General features: G+C 47.9%; 1 long non-coding RNA gene across 1 annotated transcript; it reads right to left on the reverse strand.

The window, feature by feature from the left end:
* On the reverse strand, positions 1-4,540 carry LOC135179866 (uncharacterized). The gene is made up of 2 exons (XR_010304162.1): positions 1,699-4,540; positions 1-378 (listed from the first exon to the last, which is right to left on the reverse strand). It is a non-coding gene; the product is annotated as an uncharacterized LOC135179866 (long non-coding RNA).
* Positions 4,541-14,715: the final 10,175 nt, after the last annotated feature.

A 14,715-nucleotide genomic window follows, 5' to 3' on the forward strand; every position in this document is an offset into this window, starting at 1 on the left:
TCAGTCTTTCTGTAAAGTAAATTTATTTGACAGCTTTATTTCTTTATCAGGTATTTGTCTAACCCTCTGACACCGAGAGAGAGGATTTCCTGGTACAGATGTTAACATGTAAACTCCTGGAGATGTGTCCTGTCACAGCCAGTGGCCAAAATATCCCCGCTCCCGTTTCTCCTAAGTGTCCCAGCATGACAGCTGGGGACCCCAAAGGTGCTGGCTGATCTTCACAGCGATCACTGTGGGCCAGTGGGATGTACAAAAGCCAGGAAAGAGACGGCCCCCAGTAAAAGGAGAGGAGACAGGTTTCTGGCCGCAGGTCCTGGATAAGTGGCTGGTGAACTTAGGGGTTAAACCCAAGCCTTTTACAAGCGGTGTCTCTATCTGGCAGGATAGGGAGATTAGAAGCACCTTAAGTACATGAAGGTTTTGAAGCACTGCTGACTGATCAAATAAAAACACTTGAATTAGGAATCAATGTAATTTAAAGCAGACTTATTTAGAAATTGAAATCGGGCACTAAGGGGCTTATTTAAATCACTCTAGGTTGCCATTAGCCTCCACCCACCCAGCAATGCATACCCTCTTGGATTAGGTGAGGGCATAGATGTGCTGCCTCTCTCTTACATTATCCCTGGGCAAGGGGTTGGGAGGTGGGATAGGGTGACTGGGGAGGTGCCCAGGGTGAAGGAGGGACTCAGCTGCCTGCTCACCCGAGGCTGCCGCCTGGCCTTGATCACTGACAGATGACAGCCAGTCAGGAAGAGCAGGCATACCGTGCGGCCGCAGCATGACAGGGTTTCAACACAGCCCAGTGTTTCAGGGACCACAGTGATTCTTAGCGGCACTACTCGGAAGTCCATTCCCCCACTTGCTTGGATGCTGGCTTAACAGGGAGCCTTTACTGTCTTCCATCTCCTCTGCTCAGCATGCGGCAGCTCCCAGCATCCGAAGCAGAGAGATGCTGCAGTTGTGCACGATGAGAGTGTGCATGCATGTGCAGGGAGGTGCCGGGTGCTTGTTCTAGCCCCAGCTGTGCAGGAGATCCTGTTACCTACCTGGTGCAGGAACCAGGAGGGGGAAGGTTGGGTCTCTTCTCCCCTGAGGCCTGCAGTCACCCTGCAAGCCCATTAGCTTCCTTAAAACGGCACTGGAGAGCATGAGCAGCAACACCACTGTGGCATTTATTAATTTTTTAGCATAGCTTTCCCTCCCTCCCCCTCCCACTGTGATTTGCATACCTGCTAATCCTCTCCCTCCTGCAATAATTCTGTGAAGGGCAGGGAAATTATATCTGAGTGATAACTCCTTGACTCCTGAGCTGTTGAAGACCCTTTGTGCCATCGTGCTCAGAGAATCCCAGCAAGTGGAAGGAGGAGATTTAACCTTCTAAGAGCTGCACAACACCCACAAGCCCCAAGGAATGCCAGACATCTTGAGTATGAGAAAACTCAGCCCTGCCAGTCCTGGATGGCTCAGGCTGCAGGAAAGCCCTTGCCCCTGGCAAGAGTTTGACTTGACAAGATTGCTGTTTCCTACCAGCAGTGTTTCCCCTGCAGCAAAGCTGGTTCCCCAGGGGAGAGAGAAGGAAATGTCATTCTTCCCCCTAGCCCTGCCTGGGGACCAGGGAACATCCCCCCTCTTCCTGCACATGCTGGGACTGAGCATCCCACAGCAGGGCTGTGCTGTGGTTCTAGCTCCTACCTCGTGGACTTCTGATGACTCCTCTGCCAGTTTAAGCCAGCAAGAAGCTGCAGTAAGATGTGTGAGCCCAGCACTATAACTCTTCACTATGCTTTTTTTAAGCTGCTGCCTTTTTCTTCCTCCTGACTTCTTATTTCAATTATGTTTGTGGCTGAGTGATATCTCTTCCAGTAAAAGTCTGCGAGGTGGGCCAGTTAGGTCTGGGGAAAGAAAGAACAGATCCCTCCACAAATCTCTGCAAAAGCCCAGCCAGTTTTCCCCATTCTCCCACGTCCACTGTGACCAAGAGCAGACAGTGCAAGTGGGCAGGTGAGGAAGGACAGCAGGGGTGATGAGTAGGTGGTGGAGAGCTCTAGGGAACTCTCTGCACTTATTTGGAGCCAGTGGTGTGGGTGGACAATGAAGGGAAGCACACAAAAAGAGCAGGAAACTAAGTTTCAGGAGGAAACTTTTATCACATGGTGATAAGCCCCCAAACAGCAAGCACTGCTGAGTGGGAGAGTGACTAAAACCCCAGTGAGCTGTGGCTTTGTTGAAACTCCAGCTCTGTTAGAAAAATAAGTAACTGTTAAGGTCTGAAAGTTGCATCTTTGAAGGCTGACATCAGCATAGCATCCCCATGTGCCCTGTGTGCTCCTCCTCACTCCCCGCTCTGGGGTAGCTGCACAGGCAACATGTAGTAGTGAGGAAGATGAGAGAGAGGTGACAGTCATCATTCTATTCGTGCCATGACCCTGAGATACATTCCCTGCTGTTTTTTGCCAAACACAGGGTTTGGCTTCAGGAGCATGAGGACAGAAAACCTAGAGTATAAGTCAGTATGAAAAAAAGCATCCTGTATGATCACATCCTCCGTGATCATTCTGTGTGACCACAACAGGGAGCATCTCTGGGTTCTTTAGGCAGAGATGCAGAGCTCAAAGCCTGACACTATGGGCAGAGGTGACCTGGGAGGGTGGGCAGGGCACCCCTGGAGCAGGCAGGCGGTGCACTGACACTCACACTGTACACAGCCTTGGAGCATGCTGGGGCAGCCATTTGCCAGGCACATTGGTGGCTACCAGCAGGGCTTGCTTCACCAGGCATTGACAGCGAGGTCTAGGAGGTTCCTCTTTCTGGACTATATTAAGGCACGCACAACGGCTTGAGGGTGGGGGTGAGAGGACAGCAAGAAGTTGTGAAAGAGCAGCACACTAGAGCCTGTGAGTAACTAGGGCCTTTTGGCAGCATGTCAGAAAATGGGGTGGTCCAGTTAGGGAGTTCAGGAAATTGTCTGAGCTAGATTAAACATTTTCTAAAACCTTCTGGGTGCTTGAGAGCTGACTTGAAAGTTGGCAAAGTTAAGTAAAACAAAAGTTAACACATTCCCCTCAATTTATTTTGTTACAGGGCTAGTATAAAGTCAGCCTATTTTTCATTAGTTTTGACATCCCTTTCCATCTGAAGTCAGGACTATCTGCACAGCGAGGTGCTGGGGCCGTGCAAGGCCTTGCATGTGACACACAAGAGCCTTAGCACACGTTTCAAAAGCCATAAACCATGTAACTTTCAGGCATAAAAGTGGATTTCTCTCTAACTGCAGCCTGGACATAGAAGACTTTCTGCGTGTCTGCAGCTTGCTGGAGTCTTCCTTCAGCCCCCAAATTTAGAGTGTGTCTTGTAGACAGGCAGCTTGCCCTGGAGCTTGTTCTCCGGCAGCTACCCACCATCCTGCAGGAGACAGGGCTGCCACAGCTCGGACAAGAGAAGCGTCTAACCTCATATCAGACCTGCACAAAAGTAGCAGTGGAGAGAACAGCAGGGTTTCTCTCCGAGGAGGACGAGGGGCTGTTGAAACACGCTGTGCCTGAGCAAAGCAAGCGCTCCTCTGTCCCCGTGGCCACAGCAGGTAGCCTCAGAGAGGGCTGAATTCAAGCTCTGTGTCTCTCTCTCTTTGGAGAGCAGGTGGTGCCTGGAGCAATGGATTTCTACTGCACACGTAGGCTGCTTGCAGCCAGGAGCTGCAGATCAAACCCACACCCTGCATCTATCTCCTTGATGGAAACAGAGCCACTGATACCAAAAGCCTCACCTGCTTCTGTATCTTGGGGAAAGTTTCTTCTGGTGGAATTGAAGGTGGTATCAGGCACAGAGCAGATGTCTGCAGCTTCCTTGCTCCGTGGAAATAAGGAAGTAGGGGACTCATTTAGACAAACAGTCCTACATAAATCTTAGCCCAACGTTTCTTGCCTGTGCCCGATTTTGTACCATCTCTGCAAAGGGTAAATTGAACTCTGCTTCACTGATGGAGCCCGGTGCTATTAGTTATACCTGTCTTTGTTGCAGAGCTGCTTTGGGTGGGAAAAGTAAAGCAGTATGGCCCCAGGAGAGAGAGAGAAATCGGAACATAAATGCAGGTATCAAAGCAGAAAAATGCAGAGAGCAGTAGTCGCCCAGGGTATGTTGGAGAAGAAAACAAACTCTTATCACAGTAAGAGCAGAGGAAGCCATCCCACTGAAGGGAAGAGACAAGGAGGGCAGCTGACATCCTGCAGAGAGGGAATCTAAGATCTGGGGGAGGGAGAGTGCAACCCCAAAGGCACGGCGTGGGGAAAGGATGCAGCTCTTAAAGCCACCGCTTCACTGACAGCCGGAGCCAACCAGCCAAGCGAGCAAATCCTAGGCAGCAAAGGAGTCTGAGGGCAGACATACGAGCACGGGTGGTTTTAAACGGTGTGGTTTACAGGCTTCTTACCAGCCACTGGGAGAAAGTTAAAGCCCACCTCGAGTCTGCTCAGGTGAAAATGAATTATTAAAAGAAGTGGAAATTTATTACCTTAAAAAATTACTAGGAGAAGGATGGGAAAAAAAACACACACCCCAAACCAACAACATTTTGCGTGGGGAATGTCAGGAGGCAGGGGCAATAAACAGTTTTGCTTTTGAAAGTGATCAGCTCCAGGGAGAAACTATCTCTGACTGTGCAGGACCCAATTGCACACACAGCTCCCACCCAGTGCCCAGCCCCTTTTGGCAGAAGTTTAACATCCATAGGACAATGTGGAGGGAGCAAGCAGAAACACTATGGACACTTCCCCTTTCAGCATAGAAGCCTCACGAGTGATGGCTGAGCACCGTGAAAGCTAGGCAAGCCTGTTTTCTCTGCTTTTGGAAGCAGCAACAGCTGATCTGTTCCCAGGCACTAGATTTCCAAGATGTCCCTTTTTTTTTCTCCAATGGCCAGGAATCAAGAAGTGTGCACTGACCTCTAGCAGAGGAGTGATGCTGTGGGGACAAGGAGAGGAGGAATGATCCAAGAGAGGATTCCCAGCAGTGAGTCAGAGGGAGGCGAGACTGAGGTGGAACTGGTAAAAATAGTTTGGGGAACATGCACGATCTGTGTGCAAAGAGGATAAAATAAATCAGAAAGGGATGGAGCATCACTAGAGATAAAATTGAAGCTGGAGACCAGGAAAAGGCAGAAGGAGAACACAAAGAGAGGATCCTGCCAATCACTGAGCTTTATGTAACATTTTAACACCAGGGCTTATTGGAGGGATTGCTATTTCTAGCAGTCTGTGAGCATTGTCTGCACTGGCAGGTGGGGGTGAAGACATCTTCCCTCATGACTTATCACACTAGAAATAAACACTTTTTTTCTCTGGGAAAGCTTCCAGCTGTGTTCTTCATGCCCAGAAGGGGGTACCTGAAAAGCTAAAGGTAAACCTTGTCCCTATGTGCAGATACACACAGCACATATGGATACCCACCCATGGATGAGTAGAAGGTGGAAGATTACCACTGTAACCTTCATCAGAAAGCTGATTGCTAGGATGTTTTCCGATTCATGCTGCTTGTGGGACTGTGTTGATGTTAAGGTAGCCACAACTGGCTTCTGAGCAAAGCCAAACTCTGTAGGTGTACTTGTTGTAAAAACATTTTGTTTCTGCCTGAAATGAAGACCTTGCTAAGAGAAGTGAAGACAGATCAGCGGGTTATGATCTTATCCTGTTTGATGACCAAAATTCACATTCATCTGCCTGAGTGAGACTGCCCAGACAAGAATGCACTCAGTGCTTGCCTGCAGATGGAATGGTGGACCTGTGTCTTGTGTGCAACCAAAAAGTGTACGTCCAAAACAAGTCAATGGCACTGGTGTACATCTCTCCCTCTCAAAGTCTCAGATTGCTACTGGACAAGGTACACAGCAACACAAAGAGGCCATGTTTTCTGAAATGTAGCCACTTTGTCCACCTCTGCTTCTACTCTTCTGTTGGAGATGGCCAGGAGTAGACATTCCTGCTGGCGCTCTTACTCTGTGGAATACCACAAGACAGCAACTGCTCTGCAAACTTGGATTTCTCCCATCAGTGCCCAAACCTATGAAAATGAATGTAGCCATTTGTCTTGTCACTTCCTCTCCTTCTCCAGGGAATCTGCCACACAAGAAAATTACAATTACAACGAAAGGGACTAAATCCAGCACACTCTCGGACTTCCCAGAGGTTCATCCCTGCTCCTTGCCTGCTGCCCATTGCTGATTGCCCACTTCTGTGGTCCCTGCTCCTTAGGTTTTGGTACTTCTATTTTTTTTTTCTGCCTGTGGTTGAATGTTCTTTCATGTAACTAATCACAGAAATACAGAATATTAGGGGTTGGAAGGGACCTTGAAAGATCATCCAGTCCAACCCCCCTGTCAGAGCAGGATTATGCAGGAACACATCCAGGCAGGTTTTGAGTATCTCCAGGGAAGGGGGCTCCACAACCCCACCAAGCAGCCTAATATCTCATTCACAAGAGTTACAGTGATGCTGGCCACACCATTCTCAGTGGAACAGAAGCAGTTTGCTTGTTTTGATTTTGCTCTAGTAGCTACTTTCTCTTCTTGACCAAGATGTGAACATTTACTTGTTTCTAGTGAAACACACAGAAAATGGTTAAGGAAGTTGAATATCTTCCTTATGAGGAGAGACTCAGAGAGCTGGGGCTTTTTATGCTGGAGAGGAGAAGACTAAGGTGATGTCATTAATGTTCATGAATGTGTAAGGGGTGAGCGCCAGGAGGATGGAGCCAGGCTCTGCTCGGTGATGCCCAGTGGCAGGACAAAGGGCCAATAGGTGGAAGCTGAGGCATAGGAGGTTCCATGTGAACCCAAGGAAGAATTGTTTTCCCTGTGAGGGTGACAGAACACTGGAACAGGCTGCCCAGGGACATTGTGGACTCTCCCACTCTTGAGCTATTCAAGAATCATCTGGATGCATTCCAGTGCATTCTGGTCTAGTTGATCCTTCTCTGGAAGGGGGGCTGGATCAGACGATCTTTGGAGGTCCCTTCCAGCTCCTGACATTCTATGATTCTATGCCCAATGACATTACTACAGCTCAGAGGTGTAAAGCATCATCGAATCAACCAGGTTGGAAGAGACCTCCAAGATCATCCAGTTCAACCTATCACCCAGCCCAAGGGAAATTCTCTCCCGATCCCCAGGGCTGTGGTTTTCAAACCAGGTGGTAGCTTTTGAGTATGGCTAGCCTTAACCACATGGAGACACTTATTTGCAGAAGACCTGGCCTGCTGATAGAGACTCCTTGTTTGCAAACAAACAGGCAGGCTAAGAAATAAACAGCATTGTACTTTGAAGTGTGTTTCACTGGAAACAATAGCAAAAAGCAAGCCCAGCCATTATATTCAAAGCCAAGTAAACTCTCTCCTCATTCCCCATATCTTGAAAATCCCATTATCTCAGGAATGAAGACTAAAAGGGACCAAGCTCTTTGTCAGAGCTGTCCTCTTAGCACTAAGTCACATGGTATCTGCATCAGGGTGCTTTGTAGGTAGGGGAATACCACTGTTCTGTACTGACAAAGAGCTTCTGCTGTGAATGCAAACGTAGCAGTAAAGCTGGCTAAGTAGAACTGCAAAAACAGCTCTGCCAAGGAGCAAAACAAGCAGCTTCAGCAGCCATCAAGCAGACTGTGAGTGGTTAGCTAGATCTTGCATGAGGCAGGATCACACTAAGTCTTCCACAGCTGTTGGACACATTTGGTGCAGAGCTATCTACCTTCTATGAAGTCCCATGTATTGTATTACCCCTCGCAATGGTGATTACAAACACTTACCTGTAAATCAAGTCAAAACAACAAATTCTGCAGTGGCTACTGAAGACTTGATATGAGAAGCAAAAATGAGATTTCACCACATGGAAAAGAATAAGACAAGCCACTAACTCATTGATATTCATATCATGCAAGTAATCTTACCTCAGCCAGGTACACAAGACCAAGCAACTGTGTTTGAGCTGAGAAAGGAAGAAGGGCAAAAAAAAAAAGTTCTCTACAGGAGAGTTCAGATGCATTACAAAGCATTACAGCTCTAAAAAACACCAAAGGAGTTGTATCAAACTTCCCAGAAAAAAAACTTTCCTCTGAGAGGAAATAAGGCAAGTGAGATTTCAAAGGGAGAGGTTTTTTCCCCCCCTCCTGGGGTGCAGAGATGACGACTGAAAACACTCCAGCCCTTCTGAATGTGCATTTTTTCCCTGAGCTGTATGTAGTGTGGCTACTGGCAGGCTGTAATTAAGACAAGAATATGTACTAAGTTGACTGAATAAACTTCTGGATTAGTCTTGGATGTAGCTGAGACCCTAGATTCACTCAGAGCAGCTGAGTTACCACAAAGCACTGATTCACCAACCCTTAAAAAGAGTTCAGCTTTAAAAAAAAAAAAAAGAAAAAAGATATGTTATTTAATTCCTCCACTAATTAACAGCAGGTATTGAATAGGAAAGTGTTTATCCTCCTCCCTCTCAGCTCACTACCCTGCTGTGTTATGACAGATGGAATGTTAATTAACGTGACCTGGCAGATAATATTTAATTCAAGACAGTGTATCATGGAAACATCTGACTGCCTCAGGGTTGGTCACCTACCAGGTATACACCCTGAAACTCACCCTCCGTGCATTGTCCTAGGGGCACCAACAGGTTTTAATTGAGCTAATCCAGAAACAGGCTTAAGGGTGTGCCCGCGCTAGGCTTTTTCTCTCTTTTTGCCCTTGCTGCTGCTCCCCCTGGCTTGGGGTGAGGATTAGCTGCTTGGCATCATCGGCTGCTGCTCCCTGGCCCCTCCAAGCCAGGCAGACTCAGCTGTGGGCTTGTCCAGATCTTGGGTCTGCCCGAGGGCTTGGGAGGGCTGACACCTCGCACTGAGCTGCCTGAAGGCAGCCGGTTCTGGGGTGCCCTCCCTGTTTCACAGGCACCTCAGGAGTGGGAGCCCTGTGTCCCTGCTCCACAGCTCACGGAACTGGTCTCCATCATCCCACGCATAGGCCAGGCATGCCTTCTCCCCCACCAGATGTTCCACTGAGCGAACACTGCTGGCTCACCAGTGTGCCCAGTCTATCCAGCATGGCCAGCGTGTCTAACCAGTCAGCTCAGGGCCAGAGACCAGGCCTCCATCTGGCCTAATGAGCCACCAAGGGATGTAGGCCTGGTCAGAGGCCCTGCCACTGCGGGGCAGACACCGGGCCACCCTGCCTGCTCCACCCTCATCCTGACTGGTCCGCCCCGAGGCAGGCACAGTGGCGCTATTGGCTGGCTGAGCCGCACGCATGCTGCTATTGGCTGGCTGAGCCGCACGCATGCTGCTATTGGCTGGCTGTTCTGGCAGGCCCCTGTGTGTATGGCAGGGCCTGCCACCATGGTAGGAGAGGGGCGAGGGAAGGAGGCACAGCTGTGGGCACAGCTCTGTGCTTGAGGAGGGAGATGAGCAGAACTGATACCGTACATGTGCAAGTCATCAGGGCAAACAGGAGCATTTTCACACACTAGGTGACAGATCCAACCTCATGAGGTTCAACAAGACCAAGTGCAGGGCCCTGCATCTGGGCTGGGGCAATCCCAGGTGCTTATAAAGGTTGGGCAGTGATTGGCTTGAGAGCAGCCCTGAAGAAAAGGACTTGGGGGTGTTGGCAGATGAGAAGCTCAACATAAGCCACCAACATGCACTTGCAGCCCAGGGAGCCAACTGTATGCTGGGCTGCATCAAGAGAAGCGTGGCCAGCAGGTCAAAGGAGGGCTTTCTGCCCCTCTAATCCAGTCTGGTGAGATCCCACCTGGAGTACTGCATCCAGTTCTGGAGCCACTCACTATAAGAGGAAAGATCTGGGCATGCCTGAGTGCATCCAGAGAAGAGCCACAAGGATGATTAGAGGGCTGCAGCTCCTCACCTACAGAAAGGGGTCAAGAGAGTTGAGGCTGTTCAGTCTGGAGAGAAAGCTACAAGGAAACCTCTTTGTGGCCTTCCAGTATGTGAAGGGGGCCTACAGGGAAGCTTGTGAGGGACTTCTTAGGATGTTAGGTAGTCATTTGACTTGGGGGAATGAAGCAAAACTAGAAGTGGGCAGATTCAGATTGGATGTTAGGAAGAAGTTTTTCACTGTCAGGGTAGTGAGACACTGGAACAGGTTGCCCAAGGAGGTTGTGGAAGCCTCATCCCTGGAGAGTCTTTAAGGCCAGACTGGATGTGGCTCTGAGTAACTGATCTAATGTGAGGTGTCCCTGCCCCCATAGCAGGGGGGCTGGAACTAGGTGATCTTTGAGGTCCCTTCCAACCCTGACAGCTGTGTGATTCTGTAGCAGTGCTGTGTGCAGCCCTGTCAAGCTGACATTAGCACCCTTGGGTGCTGTGGGACCGGTTTGCTTTCCTCTGCACAGAGACCCAGCAAGTGCATTCCTACGGCCGTGTGCTCAGACAGAAACTACAGGGAGTATTTAAAGAGAAACCACCCAGGGGATGGCTCTGCCAGCCCTCAGACTAATGCAGATACATCCCTGTGGTCACGGAGTAGAACAACAAACAAAGGAAAAACAGCCAGTGGAGACTTTACAAAGGCCTGCGTTGCCACAGAAAGTCTTGAAAGGGGATCTGAATGACAACTAGCTGTGAAGAAAACACCTGACTCCTCCATTCTCTCTCCCTTGGCTCCAGCAAAGAGAAGGTAAGGAGGAGGCAAATGTTACATTACAGGTTAGTTGAGTATTTTTGTAGTAATTGATGTATGGTTATAAACACAAGTAAAAGAAGAAACTTGTTCCTAGGCCTGATATGGGCACCAGGAGTGCAGCTGCTTGGAAATAGAGAGGTGCAAGTGAGCCCTTGCATGTTCCCTGCCTGCAAGCAGAGAGGGTGAGCTCAGCAGGAGCTATGAGCACGCAGTGCCTTACACATAGCTTTTACACCAAAGTCAAAATGTGATCACTTCAATGTGAGATGCTGAGTCTGAGCAACTCAGCTGTCATTTTAAATTGAGGGTATTCCTTTAAAATAATGCTGTTCCTTTGCAAACCTAGGGAGACTCCAACGTGGTGAAGAGCTTTGCAAAGCTCCCCTCAACCCTGTAAACGAAGGACAGGCCTTGCTGTTACCTTAGAAAATGCTAATTTAGCAGATGAATTACCAGATCATAGAACTGTTTTGGTGGGAAAAGGCCTCTCAAGATAGAGTCCAAACAGTGTCCTAACACCACCATGACCATTAAACCATCCTGAAATGCCATGTCTACATGTTTTTGAACACTCCCAGGAACAGTGATTCCTCCACCCCTGGGTAGCTTGTTCCAATGCCTGACCGTGTTTTCAGTAAAGTTTTTTTTCCCCTATTATCCAATATCCTCCTCTGGTTCATTTCCTCTTCTTCTGTTACTTGATACTAGGGAGAAGAGACTGACCCTCATCTCACTACAACCTCCTCACCTTGAAATAGGCCATCTCTTAAGAGATGTGCTGTCTCCTAAGAGATTTGGGGAAGTGACTTCTAATCATGTTAACAAATATAATCAGTATCATGCATGCATCCACACTTATAGACACACAAACATACATTTTGAGGTGTGGGAATCAAAAAGGTTCCCTATCTGAAAAAAACCTATACAGCGTTACTGCCAGGAGCAGCCTTTCTGACCACAGATATCCAAAAGACAGAGTGGTCTTTGGGTACTATTTAGTTCCAAAGGGGCTATAAAAGGCAGATGGTCTCATTAGAAACAATTTATGCATATATATTTCTAGGAGCTGAACACTGCCAGAATAGGTTTAGCTCTTCCACCATACCGAGGAAAATATCACCACTTGCAAATGTTTCCAGTTTGCAAAATAATGACCTATCCAAAGTAGCTAAGCAACTAATTACTCAAATACTAGAAGGTTATATGCCAATATTATCACATTGTTGGTCTCCTGGGCAAACAACTTCACATTCCTCAAACTGCCATATAGTGTCATTAAACTCTGCAGGAAAGTCCTTTTTTAATAGTACAGCAGCAGCAGCCCCAATGCCCCTGTGCCTATGCCATCATTTTGACTATTATTTCCAATCTCCAAGTCAGATCACTTATTAATTAGAGAGGCAACTCTAGCAAGCCCAATTACCCACAGGCAACTTCTTCCCAGATGTGAAGCCCCTCTTGGAGATGGACCATGATCCCAGTTGCTGGGGAATGTGTTTGCAATTTCTCTCAACCATGTCGATCTTTACACTCAGCCCTGCTGAAACTTATCTCAGCCCCTGCCCATAACATGTCTTTTGGATGCGTTTCTGCCCCAAGCTCCAAATCCTAAGGAATTCAGCCTGCACAGCCTCAGAATGTGTAGAGACAACCATGTACAGACGTGTCTACTTTTGAGGCCTGTACTCAACAGCTTTCAGTATTTCTTGGGAGTAGAGCAGGCAGAGCACAAAAAAAGCAATGATTATGTAGACAAGCAGGGTCAGCTCAGGAAACTACGAAAGACAACAGCTCAGAAACTTGGTTTCTGGATTAATTTAAACCAAATAAATGCTTCTGAGGATGGATTTTTTTTCCACCAAAAAGGCAATGAGAACTCCTGTTTTGAGGGCAAAAAATGCTTTTGTTGGACTTGTGCAAATGACTGTGTCGGAATCTGTGTGCATGTGCCTTTGTCTCTGCTTTTTCAGTCTGAAAACAGCAGGTGTAGCAACAAACATGAACCTTTCTCCCCTGTAAATCAGTCACTAAAGAGGCCATCACAAATATTTAACAAACATTCTCCTTTTGCAGGTCTTTTGCAATTGAATTGTGTTGAGAGAGTGGATGAGGTGTCTGTAGTCAGCCTGTGATAGGTTTCCTTAGGAGGTTAAAAAATGACAGATGCAGAGTTCTCTGTCTAGAAAGGGATGACTACAGGCACCAGTACAGGTTCGGGGCTACCCTGCTAGAAAACAACTCCACAAAGACTTTGGAGTCTTGGTAAACAGCAAGTTCTGCATGGGCCAGCAATGTGCCCTTGTGGCCAAGAGAGCCAATGGCATCCTGGGGCACATCAGACATTCCCTCCATGCTAACTCAATGCTTCCCAAGAGGTTTCACAGATTTAGTCCTGCAATTTTTACCATTTCACAAGTGAGCAGAAAGAAAAAACTGAACAGAGAGGAGCTCAGCCTAAGTGAGGAGGCCCAGCCAGCACCTATGGGTGATGTTAGAGTGACAATCAAGCCTCTATCCTGTCTAACCGGGGGGCCACCAGGCCCCCCGGCCTTTGTCCCCTTCACCATTCACCCAGTGTGCACCATAGGGACTCACCAGTGACGATGGGAGGAGGATCCTCTGCCCAGTTGGGCTCAGCTTGGGGCCTCTGCCTTTCCTGGGGCGATTATAAAGGGGAGTGAGTAGGGAGGGCAAAGTGGTCACACCTGGTATGGGAGGAGACTGCAACAGAACCCAGGTGCTCTGAGTTTGGGGAGTAAAAGGGGGAAATGCTGTGTGGGATGGCAAAGGGGAGGTGGTGCTGAAAGGAGGGAGATGCAGAGGAAAAGTATGGAGATGGTGATGAAAAGAGGAAGACGAGGGAAAAGGAAGGAGATGGGGGAAAGGAAGATGGAGAGGAAAGGAAGGAGATGGAGGAGAAGTGAGACATTTCTACTTGGAGTAGTAACCAGACATCTTCACTGTCTCACTATGTTGGCTGAAGAAGAGCAAGTCACACCTAAAAGGACAAAATGAGGAAATAAAGAGTAAAACTAAGAAATAAAAATGAAAAATAAAAATAAAAATTATAAATATATATATATATACAAAGTGAGAGGTCTTTCATCAAGTTCTGCATAGGCCAGCAATGTGCCCTTGTGGCCAAGAGGGACAATGGTTTCCTGGGGTGCATCAGGAAAAGTGTGTCTAGCAGGTCTAGGTAGGTTCTTCTGCCCCTCTACTCTGCCCACTTGAGACCACATCTGCAATTCTGTGTCCAGTTTTGGGCTCCCCAGCTCAAGAGAGAATGGTACCTGCTGGAGAAAGCCCAGTGAAGAGCCACAAGGATGATTTGGGACCTGTCGCGGTAGGCCTGGTAGATCCAAAAGAGGATGTGGGGATGGAGAATGAGGTAGGGACAGGTAGGGACATTAGAAAGACATGCCTGCTTTCTTCTGATAACCTTTTCAAAATACTGTGGATGGCTGCATTCCAGTTCACACGTGCCCCTGGGAAATGGTCACTGGCACTAATTATGCCTGTACAGAACAGAAATGTTCTCAAGACATGAAACTATGGAAAAATCTGTGTCAGCATGAACAGTTGCAAATGACTGTCTAGCTTCCTGAAAAAAAGCCTTTCTTTTATCAGGTACTTATCCTGGTACCCATCTCCACAGCATCCAAGAGCCTCAGTTTGCAATATATGTCTACACCACCCCAGAACTGCAACAAAATATTTTCCCATCACTTTTTCTCCCATGCACACTTCAGGTACTGTTCCAGCCACCTTCTGCTCAGCCTGCTCCCTTGTAAAGAAGCTGGGATTACCCATCTAGGGCCATGTGCCTTCATTCTTCTCACCTTGCCCTGGGAGACAGGGTGATGCTATTTTACAGTCTGTGAACTCAAGCACAGAAGCTAGTGGCCATATTCTATGATATTTATGCATCAATGTCACATGGAAAATCTGCAGCAAGCAGAGACTCAAATCCATATCTCCTAAATCCAAGGTTAGTAGATTAATCGGTTCCTTTCAGCCATCTGTCCAACAGGA

Source organism: Pogoniulus pusillus, chromosome 12 (genome assembly GCF_015220805.1).
Source record: "Pogoniulus pusillus isolate bPogPus1 chromosome 12, bPogPus1.pri, whole genome shotgun sequence".
In the NCBI taxonomy this organism is placed as follows: domain Eukaryota; kingdom Metazoa; phylum Chordata; class Aves; order Piciformes; family Lybiidae; genus Pogoniulus; species Pogoniulus pusillus.